Here is a 21308-nt window from a genome sequence, read left to right as displayed (position 1 = left end):
CAGAGTTGTCTGCTTCCTGTAGTGTTATTAATATTATTGATAAACCTTGTGTGGGGTGACCACCCTCTTCAATGATTTATGTTCCTTATGAAAGACTCTCTCACACAGCCTTCATATTTTAATATGCTTTAAGCCACACAGTTTCAGGGTAATCAACCAACCTCCATGTGTTAGAATCTGCCTCCCACTGATAGCTCTGAGTTATTGAGAGGCCAAATCTTTTGTGTTCAGTCTTCATTTGAGAGAACCTAACCTAATTCTGAACTCAGGTAAATTAATAGCCTGGTACCCAGCATTAGTTCCACGTTGCCCTCCAACAAGACCAGCATCTCCAGTTTATTCCCTCACCAAACCTGCAGCCCCCGGTTACAACCTCACCCCCTGCCTAACAGCCATGAATGCAGAGGGAAGCAGAAATTAAGTGTATGATATGACTCTCAGCACCAGTCAATTATGCTAAAGGCCATCTTGTTTTCTAATTAGATGCTTGCACAGTGATCTCTGTGTGCTTCTTACCATTAATCCTTTCTCAGATAGTTTTCAGGACTCTCCCCTACTAAAACTGTCCTGCATGGTAGTGCTGTGCTGGGGGAGGGGCGAGGTACCTCTAATAGAATAAAGACCCTGCTGTGAGTTGCATCAGATTGGCTTCTTTTTTGGGGGGCGGGGAGAGTTACATTCTTTACTAGATATTAGTTCAGGCAGATGCCCTGGTTCTACAATCTCTTCTCCCTACAGATCACAGTGAGCAGGTTTCCTCAGAAGAGCCTGGGGGTCTGGTACCGCTGAGCTCCAGGGTCAGAAGTAGAACTGGAAAGCCTCAGACGCATGCTGCTTCCATGCTTTCAGGCTGGGCAGCAGGAAGGAGAGGCCCATGACGTGCCAGGTCTCTCCGTCAGATACCTTGGAGGTCTGGGGACAGCAGCTGCATACCCGCCTCTGCCAGGAAGCCGATCATAGTGGGCAGCATTATAGGGTTGGAGGGCTGAGCCCTGAACATGAGCAGGGGCTGGCCCCAGTGTAGTGGCACCTCTGGCCTGAAGACAGCTCTGTTGAGTACCTGCAACATTGGTGTGGTGCCCTGGACCAAGCCCACAGGATTCGGGAGGCCTTCCCCATTGCCCTGCTCCCCTGGAACCCCAGGACTGTGGGAGGTGGTGACACTGAGGGCAGCCTCTTTCCCACGTAGCTTAGCATTCATCAAGTTCACATCTACCTGCTTTGATGCTTCTCTCAGAAGGCCGACAATGACTGTAGGGCTCAGGCAGGTCCCAGTATTCTTCAGAGATGTTCCTTGTGTAACCACCTGGATGGACCCTTTAGGGGAGCCAGCCCAGGAGTGCATCAGCATGCCCAATGCTTCTGCCAGACCAATATAAGGCTTGGTGTGTGACGAGAAGGCACTGGTAAGGACCTGGGCACTTACAACCCCTGTTAGAGATTTCCCCTTCACTATGTCCACAAACTGGACTGCCATTTCCTCCCCACAGCGGCTCTGGGCCTCCTTTGTGCTGGCGCCCACGTAGGGACAGCTGATCACATTCTTGTGGTCTACTAAGGCCTGGTCCTGTGGTGGCTTTTCTGTAAACACATCCAATGCATCCCAGCATACTGACCAGACTGCAGGGCATGGATCAGGGCACCTTCATCCATGATACCTCCTCGAGCACAGTTCACCACTCGCAGGCCTTTCTTGCACTGGGCAAAGGTTCTATCATTGAGCAAGCCTGTGGTGGAGGGCAGGAGTGTGATGTGGACAGTGATGAAATCACAGAGAGGCCAGATCTCCTCTAGTGCCAGGTGCTGAACACCAAAGGAGGCAGCAACTTCTGGAGAATTGATGGGGATATAGCCTACAGTCTTCATCCAAAGGACTACATTCAGGTAGCCACCTCTCTTCCAATTCTGCCTAGGCCAAGAATTCCCAGTGTCATCCCATTCAGTTCTGTCCCCATGAACTTCTTCTGGTCTCATTTGTCATCTTTCATTGACACCGCTGCCTGGGGGATCTGCCTGGCCAGTCACATGATCATCCCACAGGTGAGTTCTGCAGCACTGAGGTTGTTTCCATTAGGGGTGTTCATGACTAGGATGCCCTTCCTCGTGGCAGTCTCCAGATCCACATTGTCCACACCTGTCTCAGCCCTGCCCACCACCTGGAGCTTCTCTGCTGTGTTGATAACATCAGCAACGACCTTAGTAGCTGACCAGATGATAAGGCCTTCACAGTCCCGTAGTCCGGCTATCAGCTCCTCCTTGCTCAAGTTCTGCTTCCACCACCTGCAGCCCTCCATCTTGCAGGATCATCCGGCAGCAGGGGTCTAGGCTGTCACTGATGAATATTTTGTGCAGATTTGCGAAGGCCATTGCTCGAGCAGGGCCTTAGAATCAGTTGCTCTGGTGGGCAGAAGCACTTAGTACAGGAAACTGGAGGCAGGGCTGGCTCTGGTGACTGGGCCCAGATTGGATTATTTCTGTGATTTTTTTTAGGGATCACATTTAGGCATTACATTAGGACGTACTAATTTCTATGTTCTATCTAGGCTGCTCTTGACCCAATTGAGAAACCCTCTGGGCTGTGTTCTCCTGGTTCTTCTATGTGGTCCTCTGGTTCTTCCTCCTGCTCACCTCCTCTGGCATGGCGGCTCTCTCTCCTTCTCCTGGTCCAGAGCCCTGGAAACCTAAAACCGTGCACCTCTCTTATATCCAGATATTGTCTGGTAGCATCTTTATTTACCAACGAGAATTAGCTGAGGGCACATTCCCAGAAGCTACTTTCAATCCTCTTGTGCAAACATGTTTGGGGGACCCAGTTAGCATTAGAAAGCAAGCAGTCACATCCTGTCAGATTTTGTGCCACTTTGAAGATTTAGAATTTATCAGAAGACACAGGGTATATAAACTGAAATATCAGAATGTTTTACACTATTGAGAGTAGGATGTGTGTGTGTGTGTGTGTGTGTGTGTGTGTGTGTGCACATACATGTCTGTGTGTGTGTAACTCAGACATAGAATCAAAATGAACCCAGATTGTGTGACTCTCACCATAAACGCATCCTGAGAAAGATCTTTGGGCCTGAGATTCTGGCTGCAGCAACAGTGGGATCTTACCAGAAGGGGGACAACAAGGAAGTCCCGTCTCTGTATCAGTGTCCCAGAACACTGAGTGTAGGTGACCTGCGGGAGCATGTGCAGTCCTGTGATTGACCTGTCAGATCTATCAGAGCAGAATGACTCATTAGCTGCCTGAATGTCCTAGCTCATGGAACCGGACAGTGCACTGGCCTCAGGTAGGCTAGGTCATAGGGCATCTTCTGAGTCTCAGAATGGAGAGCACAGCTGTACAAATGCTTAGCCCATCAGGCAGTTATTCTGATGGCTTAGGAGGCTTTACAGGAAGGGCACTGTCCCCATGAGAGGGACAGAGGAAAGAGGTCCTCTGGAGGATTCATGTCCTCTAATGAATCCTCTCCTGCAGGCAAAGAGGAACAGACACTGCTGATCTGGACAGGTGTCCTGCCCCAGTGTCAGGGCCTTGTTCATATTTAAGGCTACCTAGTACACACTGCAACACTTGTTCCCCAAGTGTGCTGTCACTGAGAAACAGAGACACAGGGAACACAGTGGTCACATGAGCCTCACACTGGACATGGGTGACAGACGTGAAGCACAAGCTGTCTGTCTCCAGCCACGTATCCAGTGTCTTCACCCTGAAGGCCTTCTCAGCTGTCTGTGAAGCAGGGAGGAGTTGATGTTAATCTTGGTCATCACATGCTGAAGGGGACATCTTGTCCAGGAATGGGACAGTTAGATCTGCCTCTAGTACTCAGCCAGGTGTCTGAAGAACTTATGAGGCATTCCAGAACTCCTGAGCCCACATACTAGACAGCAAGTCATGTGTTTTTTTGTGTGTGTGCAACTGTCACTCCTCTTTGGACATAATTGACAGGGCTTGCTTTATCCCCCTGGTAGATCCTGCTGCTACACCAGGGCTCTCTCTCCTCAGGAGTCATCGATTTCCAACACCTTTACTCTCTGTCTCTCATCTCACCTCCCTCTGCTCTTTAGAGAAATCCTTGCAGAGATTGGCTTTAAACCTTGGATATTAGTAATACTGGTCTCCTATGGAGAATGTTAGCATCCCAAACCCCTATCCCAGGTCTGCCAAATACACCTGACCTTTGAGACATAGTCCCAGCCCATGCTTCCTCTCTACCTTTTGCCAGTCAGCTCTGCTTCTGAGAACACCCATCCTGGAGGGCTGGAGAGATGGCTCAGTGCTTAAGAGCAGTGGAAGATCCTATAGAGGAGCCATGTCTAGTTCCTAGCACCCATGGCCACTCATAACCGTCAGTCACTCCAGTTCCCAGGTTCCAATGCCCCCTTCTGCCCTGTGTGTGCACCGTGGATGTTGAGGTGCAGAGATATGCATGGTGACGAAATAACAGCACACAGAGAATATTAGAATAAAGCAACTATGTATTCTGCATGGTCCTCCCCTGTGCAGTGCAGGGCATTCCAGGTGAAGGCCCCTCTGCCTCTCAGACCCTCCATTTTTCTTCCTCCTTTTTCTTTTGTGGTCCTGTGCCACTTGCCAGTCACCCTGGAGCACCTGGGAAGGTTGGCTCATGTGATGATGGTCTAGTGTGGGTAGTGAGCTGAATGCCAGGCCTACTCGTTGTCTCATGTGAGATTTCTGAACACACATCAGGCCCTGAGGTCAGGCTGTGGATGTCCCTAAGGGAAGCTCAGCGTGCTGTCTTCTTATGTCTGACTGGAGGACATCTTTAGGCTGCAATGCCTTGGAGAGTGCTGGCCCAGGCTCAGCAGCGGAAGTCAGTGCAGCTGGAGGGACACAGCTCCATGAAGCAAGGCAGGCAGTGGGTCAGTGAGGACCAGGAGAGACACTGGGGCTGTGACTCCAGATCCTAGTTCTGTACCATCAAGCTGTGCAGCTCAGCTCCTATGTGACAGAGACTGCTTCTCCCACACAGCACAGGAGACCCAGCATGTCTGAGCACTCAGCTCCTCCTGCATCTGCCTGAGTCACCTTCTGCCTGGTTGGTTCTTCAAGGACCTGGATTGGTGATGGAGGTTACAGAGACCAACACTGGCCGAAAGAGGCCTTTGCAAGGATTGGAGGTCCCACAGAGAGCCATGTTATTTCTTTTGTCTGCACAGCACTGCTACCCAAGGCTACCATAACAAGGGGCAATTCTAGCCCCATGGAGGGTGAGGATGGTAGCCTAAAGTGTGAATCTGACACTCAGGATAAACCTACGTGTGCAGGATACATGGTTACAGCTTCTCAGCATGTAATAGGCTGAAGCTGATAGCAGGACTCTCACTCATGTCGTGACTGACAGAGGACCCTAGGAGTGTGAAACCTGGAACCCAGTGAGTGACAACCCATGTGACCCATCCAACCTGGATAGTACCTGTGACTATAGAAACACCTTTCCTTCCTTCCTTCCTTCCTTCCTTCCTTCCTTCCTTCCTTCCTTCCTTCTTTTCTTCTCTCCTTCTTTTCTTCCTGTTTCCTTTGTTTTATCTTCCCTTTCACCCCCTTTGGTTTCTGAAATCTTTTCAGGAACTAAATCTCCCAAAAGGACTATACAAATTCCTGTCCTCACAAAGCCCTCTTCTAGTGGACCGGAAGTCAGAGCATCCAGAGCAGAAAGTCAAGTGTTTAAAGCAACTACAAGGAAAGAGAAATCAGTTCAGAGTGAGGACTGTGTGGAGGAGGAGGGGGTCAGAGATCTGCTTCTTCTCACACCAAGCACTGTATGTAAGATCGATATGGGGACACCTGAGCAGAGGATTCCACAGAGAGGAAATGACACCCCAGAGACTCCGGACAGCTCTTTGGTTTGGTTTGGTTTGATTAAGGGCTATATAGTTTTGGGGAATTTGGATTGGATTTCCTGGGTGGGTATAGATTATTGGCTGGAGTTTAAGGCACTAGGGATGCCTCGTTTGCATGGAGAGGTAGTCCATGAATTCCAGGTGCTTTCTGGACAGCTATTTAATGGGAGAAAGATGTTGAACCAGTAACCGTGCTGAGGATTATGTGGCATTACTAAAGTAGAGGCTGTAAGGCTGTGGAGGTCGGGCTTCCCAGAAAAGTTTAAGTAAAGAGAAGAGGAAGTCCTGCAAGTTAAGGCAGTCCTCCATTTTGCACTGAGCTCAGAGGAGCTGTCCAGACATGGTTGACTGTGACCTTAATAGTAGTGTTTCCCAACAGCCACCACCAAGTGGGATAGACACACCCACACCTGCATCTCTAGGCAGTGATGAATCCATGTGCTCAGGATGGAGGTCGCCATCTTTCCACCAAGCACAGTGACCCTGTGTGATGGTTTCTCTGTCCGTTTTATTCCAGCCTCCCTTTCTACGTGCTCTGACCCTCTCACTGTCTCTCAACTTATGATAGAACCTGTGCCACCAAATGGTGCCAAAGGGGAAAACATTTTCTCCATGTTATTTAATCGCCAGACCTTAGAACTTCTCCTGGTATGAAAGAGTGTGTCGAATCCAGTTCTTCAAGATCGCAGGCTGTAGCAGAGTCATGAATTCCACCACCATGGGGCCTACACAGAGCAGAAGAGAGGTGGTGTTAGCGAATACCTGCTGATCTAGAATGTCAGTGAGAGAGAGGCAGGCCTGTCCACACTAGGAACTGTAGACAGAGTATCTTGGGGTTTCTATTCCTGCACAAAACATCTGAACCAAGAAGCAACTTGGGGAGGAAAGGGTTTATTCAGCTTACATTTCCACACTGCTGCTCATCACCAAAGGAAGTCAAGACTGGAACTCACACATGGCAGAAACCTGGAGGCAGGAGCTCATATAGAGGCCATGAAGAATGTCGCTTACTGGCTTGCTTCCACTGGCTAGCTCAGCTTGCTTTCTTATAGAAACCAGGACCACCACCTCAGGGATGGCACCACCCACAATGGATTAGGTCCTCCCACTCTTGATCACTAACTGAGAAAATATGTTACAGCTGGATCTCATGGAGTCATTTCCTCAAGGGAGGATCCTTTCTCTGTGATAACTTCAGCTTGTGTCAAGTTCACTTACAAAGCCAGCCAGGACAGAGATCTGAAATTTGAAGTGTCTCAGGTGCAACTCCGTGTGAAAAGTAAGTGACTATGGCTTCCAGCAACTGGGTGGCTTACCTGCTTCTCCAGCTGGACTCTCGTGAACCCCTTCCTCCTTCCTCATTGTGGCTGAATCTCCCCCCCCCCACCTCTTTTCCCTGCCTGGTGGAAGTCTCACCCTATTCTCTCTTCTGCCCAGCCATTGGGTGATAGATCAGCGTTTATTGACAAGGCAGAGAATAAATGGAAAGCATTGTTGACACAAACTTGAGACAGGAGAATCTTGACATAAGCATTGCAATGCCATGCCCAGACTGAAACAAGATATGAGGGCAGAGACATCAGCATTTGAATAATGTAAAGATAAACATTAGGCCTACAGATGCCTATCTGGGAGGAGACTCATATAAAAGGGAGGAGGGCAGAGCATGGGAGCAGTGCTGGAACTAAGCTCTTTTCCACAGAGGGAGGACAAAGCAGGTGGCAGGTGGCAGGTGGCAGGTGGCAGGTGGCAGGTGGCAGGTGGCAGGTGGCACGGGCCATAATGGGCTTGTTTCATTCCTCTTCAAAGGCGGCACCTCTTGGCAGTGGCTCCTCCTCACTCTTAGGCACTGTGTGTGAGGAGCACAGTGTGTGAGGAGCACTGTGAGGAAGGAGCACTGTGAGGGAGGAGCACTGTGAGGGAGGAGCACTGTGAGGGAGGAGCACTGTGTGGGAGGAGCACTGTGTGGGAGGAGCATTGTGAGGGAGGAGCACTGTGAGGGAGGAGCACTGTGTGGGAGGAGCACTGTGTGGGAGGAGCACTGTGAGGGAGGAGCATCGTGAGGGAGGAGCACTATGAGGGAGGAGCACTATGAGGGAGGAGCACTGTGAGGGAGGAGCATTGTGAGGGAGGAGCACTGTGTGGGAGGAGCACTGTGTGGGAGGAGCACTGTGAGGGAGGAGCATTGTGAGGGAGGAGCACTGTGAGGGAGGAGCACTGTGAGGGAGGAGCACTGTGAGGGAGGAGCACTGTGTGGGAGGAGCACTGTGAGGGAGGAGTACTATGAGGGAGGAGCATTGTGAGGGAGGAGCACTGTGTGAGAGGAGCACTGTGAGGGAGGAGCACTGTGTGAGAGGAGCACTGTATAGGAGGAGGGGGAGCTCAGAGCCTGGAGTCCCCTGGAGAAGACAAGAGCTTGAAGGGGAGACTCAGGGTTTCTGTTTTCAGTCTGAGGGAAGAAGACACAGACAGGGATAGGCAATCAGCACCAGAAAGTGACATAAGATAGCACAGTGGAGAAAAGGCCCCATTGTTTGCTCTTCCAAGTTAATCACATGGACAACTATATCCTGGGGAAGGATGTCCCTGACCTTGAGAGGGTGATTCTCCAATTAAAAACCAAACTAGGGAGAGCTGTCGAGATGACTCAGTGGCAATGTTGCTGGGAGCGTCCTGCTCCTTCTCAGCTCACAGTTGGGTTGGTGCCACCCATGGTTGCTGCAGAGGATGATGTTCTACTGGTTCAGGATCTGCCGGAGAAGCTTTGGGGCTTCGAGACAAAGTTGGCACTTCCACTTGACCATTTAAAGGAACCAGCCGTGCAGCCCTCAGTAAATCGAGCATGCTGGTGTGTACATGTCATGGTAGAGAGACAATATGGGCCTGCTGTTCTGGAATGACACACAGAAAGATGCAGGAATTTACACCCTGTGATCCATATCTGTGGATTTGGAACCACAGTAGGTCACTATTCACCTCCATGTAAGTGATTCTTGTTGACTCCTGGGTGACATGGGGTTTATTCTTTTCTGTATACACAGGGTAGTGAGGCCAAACTGCACTGTGTCCTCTCACTGAGGTTTGGGCATTTAGTGCAGGACACACATGATAGGAACAATCTGCAGTACATGCTTTGATCTCTCTCTCTCTCTCTCTCTCTCTCTCTCTCTCTCTCTCTCTCTCTCAAGTTGTATTTATTTATTATATATAAGTACACTGTAGCTGTCTTCAGACACATCAGAGGAGGGCATCAGATCCCATTACAGATGGTTGTGAGTCACCATGTGGTTGCTGGGATTTGAACTCAGGACCTCTGGAAGAGCAGTCAATGCTCTTAACCACTGAGCCATCTCTCCAGATGATCTGACTCTTAATTTGCAGGGAGGAGGATGGTAACTCGGTCCAAGGATGTCAGTCTCAGTCAGCCCCGACTCTCTGGGCTTCAACCATGAATGTGGCCCTAAGGAAGACCAAGTGGGGCTCAAGCAGTGACAAGTTGAAAAGAGTCTGGAATTCTGGCAGAGCACCAGGGAGCCCTGGCACCAGAGTGGACTCCAGGTGACCCCAGGGAGCTTGGTGGCACTGTTTGCATTTGGCTGCCTGCGAAAGCTGACTGCAATGCTTTATTCTGTGTCTAAGTCTCTGGGTGCAAAGTCACCTGGGCATCTCTGCCTCCTGACACAGTATGAACAGCATAGTTCAACAAGTGCCTAGGCCAGAAGCCACTGTCTTGATGGGCTTATGCGACTTCACAGGAAGGTCAGGTCCCCAATGGGAGGAACAGAGGATACAGGTCCTACTGACAAATGCTTGTCCCCAGGGGTCTAGCTTAAGGGAATTCTCTCCTGGAGGCAAATAGGCACCACTGAATTTAACAGCTCCTTAGTCCCAAACTGAGGTCATCAATAACATTTAAGTTTCGTTTACAGTCACGGTAATGATGATTTACCTTGTGTCCTACTGTAGGGAAACTGAAAGACAGCAAAGATCCTGCTTGAGTGCAGGTTACACAGCCCATGGGTGACACAGATCAGAAGTATAAGATGTCTCTGTATAGCCACAGCCCCAACTTCTTTACCCTAGAAGACATTATATAGTGTCTGTGGGACACAGGGGAGCTATTTGCTCAGATAATTTCACCTTAGGCAACAGCGTCTCATAGGGAGAATCTGGTCTAGGCATTGGAACCAAATTGATAAAACAGTTTGACTCTGTAATGAAGCCTTAATTGAATTTTGGACCTCCACAGCCCAATTCCCATACCCGATGCTCTGGGCTTCAGATAATAGGTTTCCTAGTGTGGTGGGTCCACTCCTCCTGGAGCATAGGGGGAGGAAGGCTTTGCCTTATCCCTCCATCAAGATTCTGCAAGTCACAGGGTCTAGTGTGCATCTCATTCAATACTTCTGTGATGAAGGAAAAAGGGAATGAGTAATGAATGAACAAACAGATGGGTGGTAGATGGGTTTATGAATGGATGGGGGTGGGTGAATGGGTGTTAAGGAAACCTTTCAGAGATTACAAACTACATGTAGAGTGCTGGTATGCCTGAGAGTGACCACTCTATCCATCTGTAGGAGGAACGACAGTGGCCACTTCTGCATAAACGCTGGGGCCGGGCAGCTGCAAAGGCAACCCCAGCAGGAGGATCTAATTGAGGATTTCCTGAGAGACCAAGGCTTGCTGACACAGATGAGCTAGCCAGTTGGGAACTGTTGCTTAGAAGAGATGTTTATTTGGGACCAATGGGGCGCAGGTGGAGGGTATAGAGGCCCCCTCCATGTATTAGTAAGCGAGCTTGTGGCAGTGTTTGTATGAGCATGATGCCGTGTTCTCACCTGCTTTCAGAGTCTGAGCCATCAGTTTCGGGCCACCTGATTTCCAACCCTCAAGGGCAAGTAGGGTTGGGCAGCTGGCAGTCCAGGGCACAGGCAGCATCTATCCTATTTGCTAAGACCTTCGCTCCATCTCTCTGACCATCTTTTAAGTTACCTGGGAACGAGAAGTACACGAGGATATAAAGATGCTGATGTGGGCAGCAGTTCTCAGAGTGACAGTCCTCTATGTGACTCTAAGCCGTTGATTAGAGTTCCTAGGAGCCCTGAAAGTGGTTTTAACCCCCACTGTTACTGTCCTGCACATTTCTGCTGTTTCTGTTCCTTCACTGCCATTTGCCTCCCGTCGCTTCGTTCCGGCAGTTCTGCCTCCATCCCACCCAGTCTGGTGTCCCCTTATCTTTCCCACATGAGTGGCTGCCTTTCCTGGTCCCTTCTCACTAACACCTGGATTCAGGCCCTCCCTTGTAAGCCATAGTGAAGGGCACAAACGTTTCCTGGACAGTGACACAGTAGAGGCTCCTTCACAGTGGGGGACACTGGCACAGCTCTGACACTAGATCATGATTCGCTGGAAGTGTTTTTTTTTCACCAGTTCTCTCTTCATAAGCTTTGTTTCCTAGGCTGTCACTTAACCGTGTGGCCTTATAGTTAGGCACATCTCTGTAGTCATCATGGTTAGTGTGCTGTATCTTAAACACCTAGCTAGCAGCCTATGCAACAAACTTCACAAGTTTTTAAAATCTGAATCTACTCTGACAATACGTATATTTCTGTCCTGGACAGCCACAGCCAAGATAAAGAGTTTTAATCTCTTGGCACAAGAGCTGTTTGACTCTTGACCAACCCCTCCTGCTTCTTGACAGCCTGAGGTTCTGGTACCTAACAAATGAGTCCCTTATTCCTGAATTAATATCCTCACATTTTTTTTTTGTACACACATTACCTTCTCTGATCCATTCTTGCAAGGGCTGTCTTTGGAGTCAAATGATTCTATGTGCTTTTCTGAGAATAATTATGTGCTCCGAGAGACTGTATGGTTTCTGTTTTGTCATTCTTAAAGCTTTCTTGGGTTTTGAGTTGGCTCAGGAATCATACCCCCAATCCTGACATGTAATTTTAATAGAGCTACCTTAGAGTTATTAAGAGGTTTCTGTTTATGTCGTTGCTGCACCCATTTTAGGCAAACTGAAAGACCAAGCGCACAGATAGTGTTATGCTACAGGAAGAGGGAACATCCTATAGCCAGTCCCAGGAAAAACACCCTGGGCTGCAGATGCTGCCACACAGGTCCTTGTCAGGCATCCGAAGCTTCTCTTTGGGTGTTTCCCACAAGGAGAGCCGCCCATGAAGCATCCAGATGCTGTTTCCTGGAGCAGTGCCGAGGTTTCCACCCACGCACCTCGGAAAGTATGGCACATTGCTGACACGTCTGTGAGGACGCTCCTGAGGGGTTAGACACGCCCTGAATCTGAGTGTCTCTCGGGCCAAGGACTCGGACTAAATAAGAGTGGACATTCAGGCGATCCCTTTTCCATGCTTCATGACTCTATTCTACCCACTGATTTTACCGCCTTTACCTTATTTTGTCAGGATGGAACCACGCTTCTTACAAGACCTGGGATGCCTGGTCCTAGTTTCAGCAAGTAACACTTGTACTAAAATGTATTTTATTCGTCAAAATGCATATTCAAAACCACCTGGTCAATCAGTTTTGACATCTGTCACCTTAGTCTCTTCCACTACCTCCACGCAAGGGAACGTGTCTGAGTGTTCTGACGTCGGTTGCTGCGTTAGTTAACTTCCTACCAGTGTAGTTAAGACACCGCGGCCAAGGCAACTTAGAAGAGAAAGTGTTTAATTGGTCTCATCGCTCCAGAGGGTTAAAGTTCACAGTGTGGATGAAGTCATGGCAGCAGGATCAGCTTGCATCTCAAACGGTAAGGAGAGGGTTGTTAGCATTCCGTCTAAGCTCCACCCCCACAGTTACCTGGCAACAGCCAGGCATGCCTGGTACTATAAAAGGGGCTGCTTGCACCCTCCTCACTTTCTTGCTCCCTCTTCCCCCTTAGTTCCTTCTCTCTCCACTCCCCTCCCCACTCCTCTCCACATGCTCATGGCTGGCCTCTACTCTTCTATTTCTCTACTCGTTCTCTTTCTCTGCCCTACTACCCTCTTAACTCCCCTCCCCATGTCTATACCACCGAGTGGCTGGTCCCTCAGGGGGAAGGGATGGACCTGCTGAGGCACTCTGATCCCCTAGACCCCCATAAAACATAATCCCCCCTCTTTATCCTTTATAAGCACAACATTGGTGCTGAAACACATTCTCTCTTTATCTTTTTATAAGCACATCGAGGGTGGTGAGCACACTGGGAATCGCTCAAGTTTTCAAATGCCCCAAAGCCCACCCCGAGTGACACACCTACTCCAAGGCCACACCTCCTAAACTTTCCCATACAGTTCACCAACAGATCAAACATTCAAACGGGGAGGCAGGGTGGGCATCTTATTCAAACCACCTCAGTTTGGTCTGGAGAGATGCTTCAGGTTAAGAGCACTGATTGCTCTTGCAGGGGACCCAGGTTCAATCGCCAGCAGTCACATGGTGGCTTACAAAAGTAGCTTGTTTCAGGGGATCTACTGCTGTCTTCTGGCATCCCTGGCTACTGCATGTAGGTGGTGTACAGACATACATGCAGGTAACACACACACACACACACACACACACACATACACACACACCAGGCCAGAAGTATCATTCATTCTTCCAGCAGGGGGCGCCTAACGTCCAGCTGCTTTCCCATTGCAAGCCACTGATGCTGGATGCTTGGATATGGTCACACAATTGTGCTAATGTAATTCTCCCATGCTTTCTGTACAATCTATGAGATTTCTATACGTGAAGAAACATCCAGGAAGGACAGTAAGCAAATAAAAGGGCCTTTTATTAGTCAGAGTTCTCTAGAAGAACAGAATGAATCTATCTATCTATCTATCTATCTATCTATCTATCTATCTATGTATCATCTATCGATCTACAAAGGGGGTTTATTAGAGTGGCTTGCAGCCTGTGACCTCATTAGTCCAACAATGGCTGACTCCTAACAGAAAGCAAAGGATCCAGTAGTTCAGTCAATGGGACTGGATGTCTCAGCATCCACAAATCTACAGTTGGGGTTCCAGGGAAATCCTAGTGAGCTGTCAGCCTTCAGTGTTCATTGGAATCCCAAAGAAGTAGGTTCTAACAACAGTGCCATTATGCCCTCAGAACAGAGTAGATGAACTGGTCACTGAGAGTGAGAGGAAGCAGGCAAAAGGCAAAAGCTTCCTTCTTTCGTGCCCTTTTATGTAGGCTATGACTGGAAGTTGTGGCTGAGATTTGGGGTGGGTCTTCCCATCTCAAATGATCCAATCAAAGGTGTGCTCAACAGCTTGGGTTTAGTCAGTTCCAGCTGTGTTCACGATGATAACCAGGGACAACCATCACAGGCTTACTCTCCATTTTATAAAATTACAGAGAGGTCACATTTAGATTGGTGACTTCATTAGCACGGTGCCTAGGAGTGCCAGGCTCTGGGGAGGACAGCACCAGCTCTGATGATGGTTTTAGTGTTGGTTCTCAAAGGAGAAAACAAGATACTTCTCTCCCGTGTGCCAGATGGCCGTAATGACATCTTCATTCCTAAGCTTCCTTAGTCTCTGATAATGGGTACCTAGTGAATCTAAGCAGCTTTCAAGCTCTTTGATTCTCCTTATGGGTCCACCCAGGACCCATCTCTCCTGAGTGGGGCAGTCTCTGTTATTGACAGTAACAATATAATAAGAAACACCAGGAAGGATGAATTGCACAGTTGTGTCTACATCCCAAGTCACACAGTGTCCCAGCCCCTCTGTCTGAGTCAATGTCTTAAGGATCAAAGAGGAAGAAGAGAGAGAAAGAGAAGAGTGTTTGGTGTGGAACTGAAGGAGACTGAAGGAAGGGGCAGAGACAGGCAGATCCTGAGAGCTCCCTGGCTAGCCTTCCTAGCGAAAGAGGTGAGCATCTCGTTCAGGATGAGCCTTCATCTCAAAGAATAAGGGGGTGAATAATAGATGAAGGCACCTTATATCCTTCCCTGGTTTCCACATATGCACACTGTGGTGCATGCACTCATGCACTGATATACAGGCAACACCACAGATAGACAGACAGACACACACACCAACTTAGACAAACACACACACACAGACACCGTAACAGACACACAAACAGACACACACACCTAGACAGACAAACACAGACACCCACAAGCACACATAGACACACACACACACACAAACTTAGACAAACACACAGAGACACACACACAGACACCATAACCGTTACACAGACACCATAACCGTCACACAGACAAACAGATGCACACATACACACACACCTAGGCAGACAAACACGACACACACACACACACCAGGACACACACACACACAGTCACCACAACAGACACACAGACAAACAGACACACACATATACACACACCTAGACAGACATACACACACATACAATCACACTGTAACAGACAGACAAACACAGACAGACACACACACACCTAGACACACACCTACACACACACAGACACACACACAGATACCGTAACAGACACACAAACAGACACACTACACACACCTAGACAGACAGACAGACAGACACACACACAAACACACACTGTAACAGACAAATACAGACACAGACACACACATACACACACACCTAGACAGATAGACAGACAGACAGACAGACACTACAAGGCTCTATTCACATCAAGAGTACTGCACTGTCACAAGTACTTGGGTCACAAGAAGTTGATCATTGGGAACCAATTTAATTACCTGCTCAGTACTCTGAGAACAGTGGAAGGAAAGAAAGAAATGAATAAAACCCCCAGTTAAGTAGAATATAAAATTAATATGAAACCAGCAAAGCCTGTGGCCATACAACCATGAAAGGGCCTGGTTTCTCCTGGGCTTGGAAGCTAAGCATGATTGGTTTTAGTTGTTACTTGAATGGAAAAACCAACAAATCTAAAAGTCTAATCTTTGAAGAAATTAATTAAAATCAATCACATTACAGCACAAGTAATAAGAGAGAGAAAAAAGACAAAATCCAATGTTAAGAGGGTTTGCCTAAATTCTTTAACCCCCTCCTCCCACTGAAGGCCTAGGAGCATGGCTCAGTGGTAGAGCCCCTGCCTAGAATCCCTCAGTGAGGGGCTGGGGGTGTGGCTCAGTGGTAGAGCCCCTGCCTAGGATCCCTCAGTGAGGAGCTGGGGGCGTGGCTCAGTGGTAGAGCCCCTGCCTAGAATCCCTCAGTGAGGGGCTGGGGGTGTGGCTCAGTACTCTAAGAAGCCAAGTGGAGTGTCTTGTTATAGCAAGAAAGAGAAAACAAGGAAAGAGTAAGATTGCAAATGAGAGAGGGAGAGAGATCAGAGCAGCAAGCGATGGAAAAGGCACACAGTGAAGAGAGGGAGGTGTGCATTTGGACAGAAGCCGACATGGGAACGACAGATCCCCAGCAGCACACACCAAGTCTCTGCAGCTGAGCTCCAGTGCTGACAGAGCTCTGTGCTGAGTGACAGATATATATATATGTATATATATATATATATATATATATATGAGTGACAGATATATATATATATATATATATATGAGAGCAACACTAAGTGGACTCAGCAGGTTATGTCTATATATTTATTCGTAATAATAATTTAATAATAATTAAAGAAAAAGAGGCCATGCATTCTAGAGGGAGCATGAGAGGGCTTGCAAGGTGGAGAAGGAGAGGTAAAATCTCATCTAAATTGTAAACACTTATTCTGCACCCACAGAGAAGTGTAGCTCTTGCCTCTCCTCAAAGAACCTCTCTTTGCAGCAGACAGACTGTTACAGGAAGCCCCCTGGGGCTGAGTGGACTGGTGACTCTGTTGGAGAAACTGAGGCACCGGAGAGGTCCAGTTTGTTTATCACACAGAGCTGCACAGAGAGGCGGGATCATTGCCTACAGCCGAGCAGAAGGGGAGTCATCACATGCAGATAGGCAAGGAGGAAGAATTTATGCCGTACAGCTTGATCCAGGAGACAGGCTTAGTTAATCGCTGGGGGAATCTCTTTAGGGGCGGAGCTTCAGGCTGTAAATATCCAGGGGGAAGAGAAAGCTATGGCGGACATTTCTGGGCATAGGTCGATACCTGCACTCAGTTCTCTGAGGAAGGCTTTCCGTGGGTCTGAGGCCCAAGAGTCTTTGACAGGTCCACAGCACAGAGCTTTGCTTACTCAGGGCTCTGCTCCCTAAAGGTACTCATCAGGTTATATTTGTGTATCTGTGCATATATACGTAATAACAAAGTAAAAGAAGCCATGAATTTGGGTGGGAGCAAGACACAAGCAGGGACAGTAAAGGATGGGACAGGGCAGGCTATGGGGGTAAACGGAAAGGGAAAATTATGTATTTATATTTTAATTAACTAAAAATGTGTGTAGAGGGGTTGGGGATTTAGCTTAGTGGTAGAGCGCTTGTCTAGCAAGTGCAAGGCCCTGGGTTTGGTCCCCAGTTCTGAAAAAAAATGTGTGTAGAGGTACCCCAACATGGTTTGATAAATTCAGAATAAACTCTTGATTCTTCTGACTCCCTGCCCTCACTTGTACAGGCACTTCTGTTCTGCACCCCTCCCTGACTCCCCCTTCACTTGGTCCCTACACCCATCATGGCTCCTCTCTACCTCCATGGTGTGCCGGACACCTTCTACTTCTCTCGCTTATTACCCGCCTCTCCAACCATTATCACCTCAAGAGCTTGTCTACCAGCTCCACAGAGAGTCAGAGACCCCGCCTCCTGCCATTGCACCAAATGCTCACTCTGCAAAAGGTTCCATTGACACTAATCATTTACTCTGTGTTTCCCTGTCCTGAGGGACACTTCAAAATTCTCAACCTACTTGTGCGGTGGAACGAACATTTACTGGAACCTTCCCATGGCCCAAAGCACGCTAAGGCAACTGCACCAGAAAAACACCAAAGCCTGTGGCCTGCCATGAACCCAGTATTAGCAGGAGTTACCTTGCACAGAACAAGTCCCCAGGAGTCTAAAACCATATTACCAGGCTAGGACAAGCCAATGACCCCTTTCTCTAAAGTTACGCAGTGTCCTTAAGATGTCGAAGTGCCTTCCCACCACTCTTTGGTACAATTCTCCCCAGGGAGTACATCATACTCTTATCTCCCCCACCCCCGTACACACCCGGTTCCAGAACACTCCCACCACACAGGCACAGACGGCCCAGTTCCCCCTCCTGCCCAGTGCCTACTTTCACAGTGCCACACATCCAGCAGCTGGGCCATGAGTGTAGCACCCCAGAACAATGCATCTCCACCAGCGTTTGGATCTTGTCTTGAATAGAAAGCAGGGAGTTCACAGCTTGACATTGAGACAGACTCAGCACCCGTTACTCATGCCTGCCTGACTCCCAAGGAAACCGAGTCTGAGGCAGATGCCTGGCGGTGGAGGGGATCGTGACACGGAGCCTGGCTACTGAAGAGGCAGCTGGTGCAGGTCTAGGGTGCTGTGGATGCTGAGAGTTCCTGATACGGCCCTGGCAAGTCCCGTCCTGTTCCATACAGAAGGGGTGATGCAGTTTCTTACAGAGCATCCTGTCTCACTCTGCAACCAACAGGTATCAATTCTTCCTTCACATATTTGACAGGAATCTAGAACTCAGATTCTCCACCAGCCAGAGCTGCCCACATCCCGCCTCTGGCTTTCTACCTGAGAACATTCTCATACAGGGTCCAGAAAACCCTATGCCCCTGAGAAACTTCATACTGCAAACAAGGACGCAGGAGAGAAACCACTGAAATCGCCACTTCAAGAGTTGGGGGAAAGATTTTTTTAAATTGTGGATAGGAAAGAGAGAACAGCTCGAGGTACCTGGGAGAGTCCAGAGCAGAGAGAAAAACCAGTGGACTGGCCATGGTCAGGGCTAGAAGTAGAAAAATCATGCATGTTATAAACAGGACATGGCTGAGGGGTGGGAAACCTGTGAGTTGGAGCAGCCTGAGAGTTTAGGGTAGAGGAGGAGTAGGAAAAGAAGGAGGAGGAGGAAGAGGAGGAGGAGAGAAGTGGAGTGTTTTGTTATACCATGAAAGAAAAAAGGAGGGGGGAGAGGGGGAGGGAGAGGGGGAGATGGAGAGGGAGAGGGGAGAGAGGGAGAGAGAGAAAGAGGGAGAGAAAGAGAGGGAGAGAGAGAGAGACAGACAGAGAGAGGAAGAGAGGGAGAGAGGGAGGGAGAGAGAGAGGGAGAGAGAGAAACAGAGAGAGAGGAAGAGAGGGAGAGAGAGAGAGAGAGAGAGAGAGAGAGGAAGAGAGGGAGAGAGAGAGGGAGGGAGAGAGAGAGGGAGAGAGAGAGAGGAGAATGGGAGAGAGGGAGAGAGGGATTGAAAAGGGGAAGAGAGGGATGGTGTGCATCTCCTTAGATCGGCACAGGAATGACAGATCCCAGGCTGCACACAGAGTCTCTGCAACTGTGACTCCAGTGCTGACATAGCTCCATCCTCAGTGACAAGTGATCAGCTAAACAGAAGGTGTGAGCAAATCCACGGTGCACAACACCGCAGAGGCTAAATGTGTTTCCCGCAGCGTCTAGGATGCAGTGTGAGCACGGAGCCCTACGAACGGATGATACTCCGAGGTTGGCAATCAAGAGGGTTGTGGGGGAGCTGAAGGGACGTCTTAGAGGTGACGGGTGCTTGCTGCTCCTGCAGAAGACCAGTGTTTGGTTCCCAGCACCCAGCTCAAAACTGTCTGCAACTCTGGCTCTGGGGGATTTGAGACCCACTTCTGGCCTCCCGAGGCATCTTCACACATGTGTTGTACACTCACAAACACACTCACACATACACAGAAGTGAAAATAAAAAGAAGTCTTAAAAGGGAACGCTATGGTCCTCTTCTACCTTTGCATAGGTTCTACGGGTTGGGCCTGTCCAGCAAGTGCTTTGCCTGCTGGGCCATCTCGCAGGCCCAAGACGTTTATGCTCGTCGGCTGTCTGTTACTGAAACAAAAAGCAATTGTGTAATATATGATAGTATATAAGATGAGAATTTTACTGGACGTGTATAGCATCTGAATCTTTGGACTCAGGATGGGATTTGGAGCAGATCAGACAGAGAGAAATATTTTGGGGTCTAGTTCAAATATACTTTCAGGGGGTTACATGGCCTGTGGACTCTGAATAACAATGATGAGTTTATGCAGGTTCATTAGGTGTGCTCTGTGATGTGAAATCATCTTGAATGAAAAATAATCTTAATTCTTCTAGTCAGGCTTGGTGGCATACGCTATTAATGCTAGCACTGGGAGACAGGTGCAGAGGCAGGCAGATCTCTGGGAGTTTGAGTCCAGCCCAGTCTATGTAGAGAGTTTCATGACAGCTAGAGCAACATAGTGAGACCCTGTTTCAAAACAAACAAACAAACAAACAAACAAACAAACAGGGACAATTAGCTCTTCTAAACGTTAAAAGAACAGTTTTACACAATTACCCGTGGCAGTATGAATGTAGCAAGCTCCCATAGGCCCGTAAGGCACTATTAGGAGGTGTGGCCTAGTTGGAGGAAGTGCATCACTGTAGAGGTGGGTTTTGAGGTCTCGTATATGCTCAAGCCACACCCAGTGGGACCATCTGCTGCCTGTGGATCAAGATGTAGAATTCTCAGCTCCTCCTCCAGCACCGTGTCTGCCTGCCGGCTGCCACGCCTTTGCCATAATGATGATGGGTTAAACCTCTGAAACTGTCAGCCAACCTCTGGTGGTTGGAATGTGCTTGGCCTAGGGAGTGGTTCTATTTGGAGGTGTGACTTCATTGTAGATGGTGTGGCCTTGCGGGAGGACGTATGGCCTTGTTGGAAGAAGTGTGTCACTGTGGGCGTGGGCTTTAAGACTGTCAACCTAACTGCCTGGGAGCCAGTCTTCTCTTAGTGACCTTCAGATGAGGTTGTAGAACTCTCAGCTCCTCCTGCACCATGCCTAGCTGGACACTGCCATGCTCCTCCCTTGATGATAATGGACTGAACCACTGAATCTGTCTGTAAGCCAGCCCCAATTACATGTTGTCCTTCTAAGAGTTGCTGTGGTCACATTCTCTTCACCGCAATAACGTCCTAAGACACTACCCCTGCAACAAGGACTGGATGGGAAATTGTCAGCTGGGTGACTTGAAGCTGCCCTTCCACTCCATCCCCAGCTCCTCCCTTTCTGCACACCATCCCAGACACTGTCCAGTTGGTCTGCACAACTGCCAAGGCTCCCTTTTGCCTCCCTGGCAGGACGTTTACTACCAGTATTTCCCTTTCTCCCCCTCTGCTCCTCTCATCCCAGGCCCCTCCCACTCTCAGGACATCTCCTAGAGCCAGCTCAGTCACTGTCCCCTGATAAGGTGCACAGACAACACTCAGGCCTTCTCCAGACACAGCATCTAGTCCTCTGCCCATGGGGAGCTGAAACTCACCAACCCCCTGTGTGTGTCCTCAGGGAAGAGACACCAAAAGCTCTCCCCCTTGTCTGCTCACGAC

General features: G+C 48.9%; 2 long non-coding RNA genes and 1 pseudogene across 3 annotated transcripts in view; 1 reads left to right on the top strand and 2 right to left on the bottom strand.

Moving 5' to 3' along the window:
* Positions 1-798: 798 nt before the first annotated feature.
* Positions 799-2367, bottom strand: Phgdh-ps2 (phosphoglycerate dehydrogenase, pseudogene 2; annotated as a pseudogene).
* A 3986-nt stretch (positions 2368-6353) lies between these two features.
* LOC120099774 (uncharacterized) lies at positions 6354-12719 on the bottom strand. 2 transcript variants are annotated; one of them, XR_005498957.2, is made up of 3 exons: positions 12429-12719; positions 10704-10857; positions 6354-6590 (listed from the first exon to the last, which is right to left on the bottom strand). It is a non-coding gene; the product is annotated as an uncharacterized LOC120099774 (long non-coding RNA). The 2 variants fall into 2 exon arrangements; XR_010059593.1 differs by having other exon boundaries at positions 12510-12719.
* LOC120099773 (uncharacterized) overlaps positions 12476-21308 on the top strand; it is a 15730-nt gene continuing 6897 nt past the window's right edge. The window contains exon 1 of the long non-coding RNA XR_005498956.2: positions 12476-12640. This is a non-coding gene — a long non-coding RNA (uncharacterized LOC120099773). The remainder of the gene's footprint in view (positions 12641-21308) is intronic.

This window comes from Rattus norvegicus, chromosome 1 (assembly GCF_036323735.1).
Source record: "Rattus norvegicus strain BN/NHsdMcwi chromosome 1, GRCr8, whole genome shotgun sequence".
NCBI lineage: Eukaryota > Metazoa > Chordata > Mammalia > Rodentia > Muridae > Rattus > Rattus norvegicus.
The sequence above is the reverse complement of the archived record's forward strand: the minus strand, read 5'-3'. Positions and strand labels throughout refer to the sequence as shown.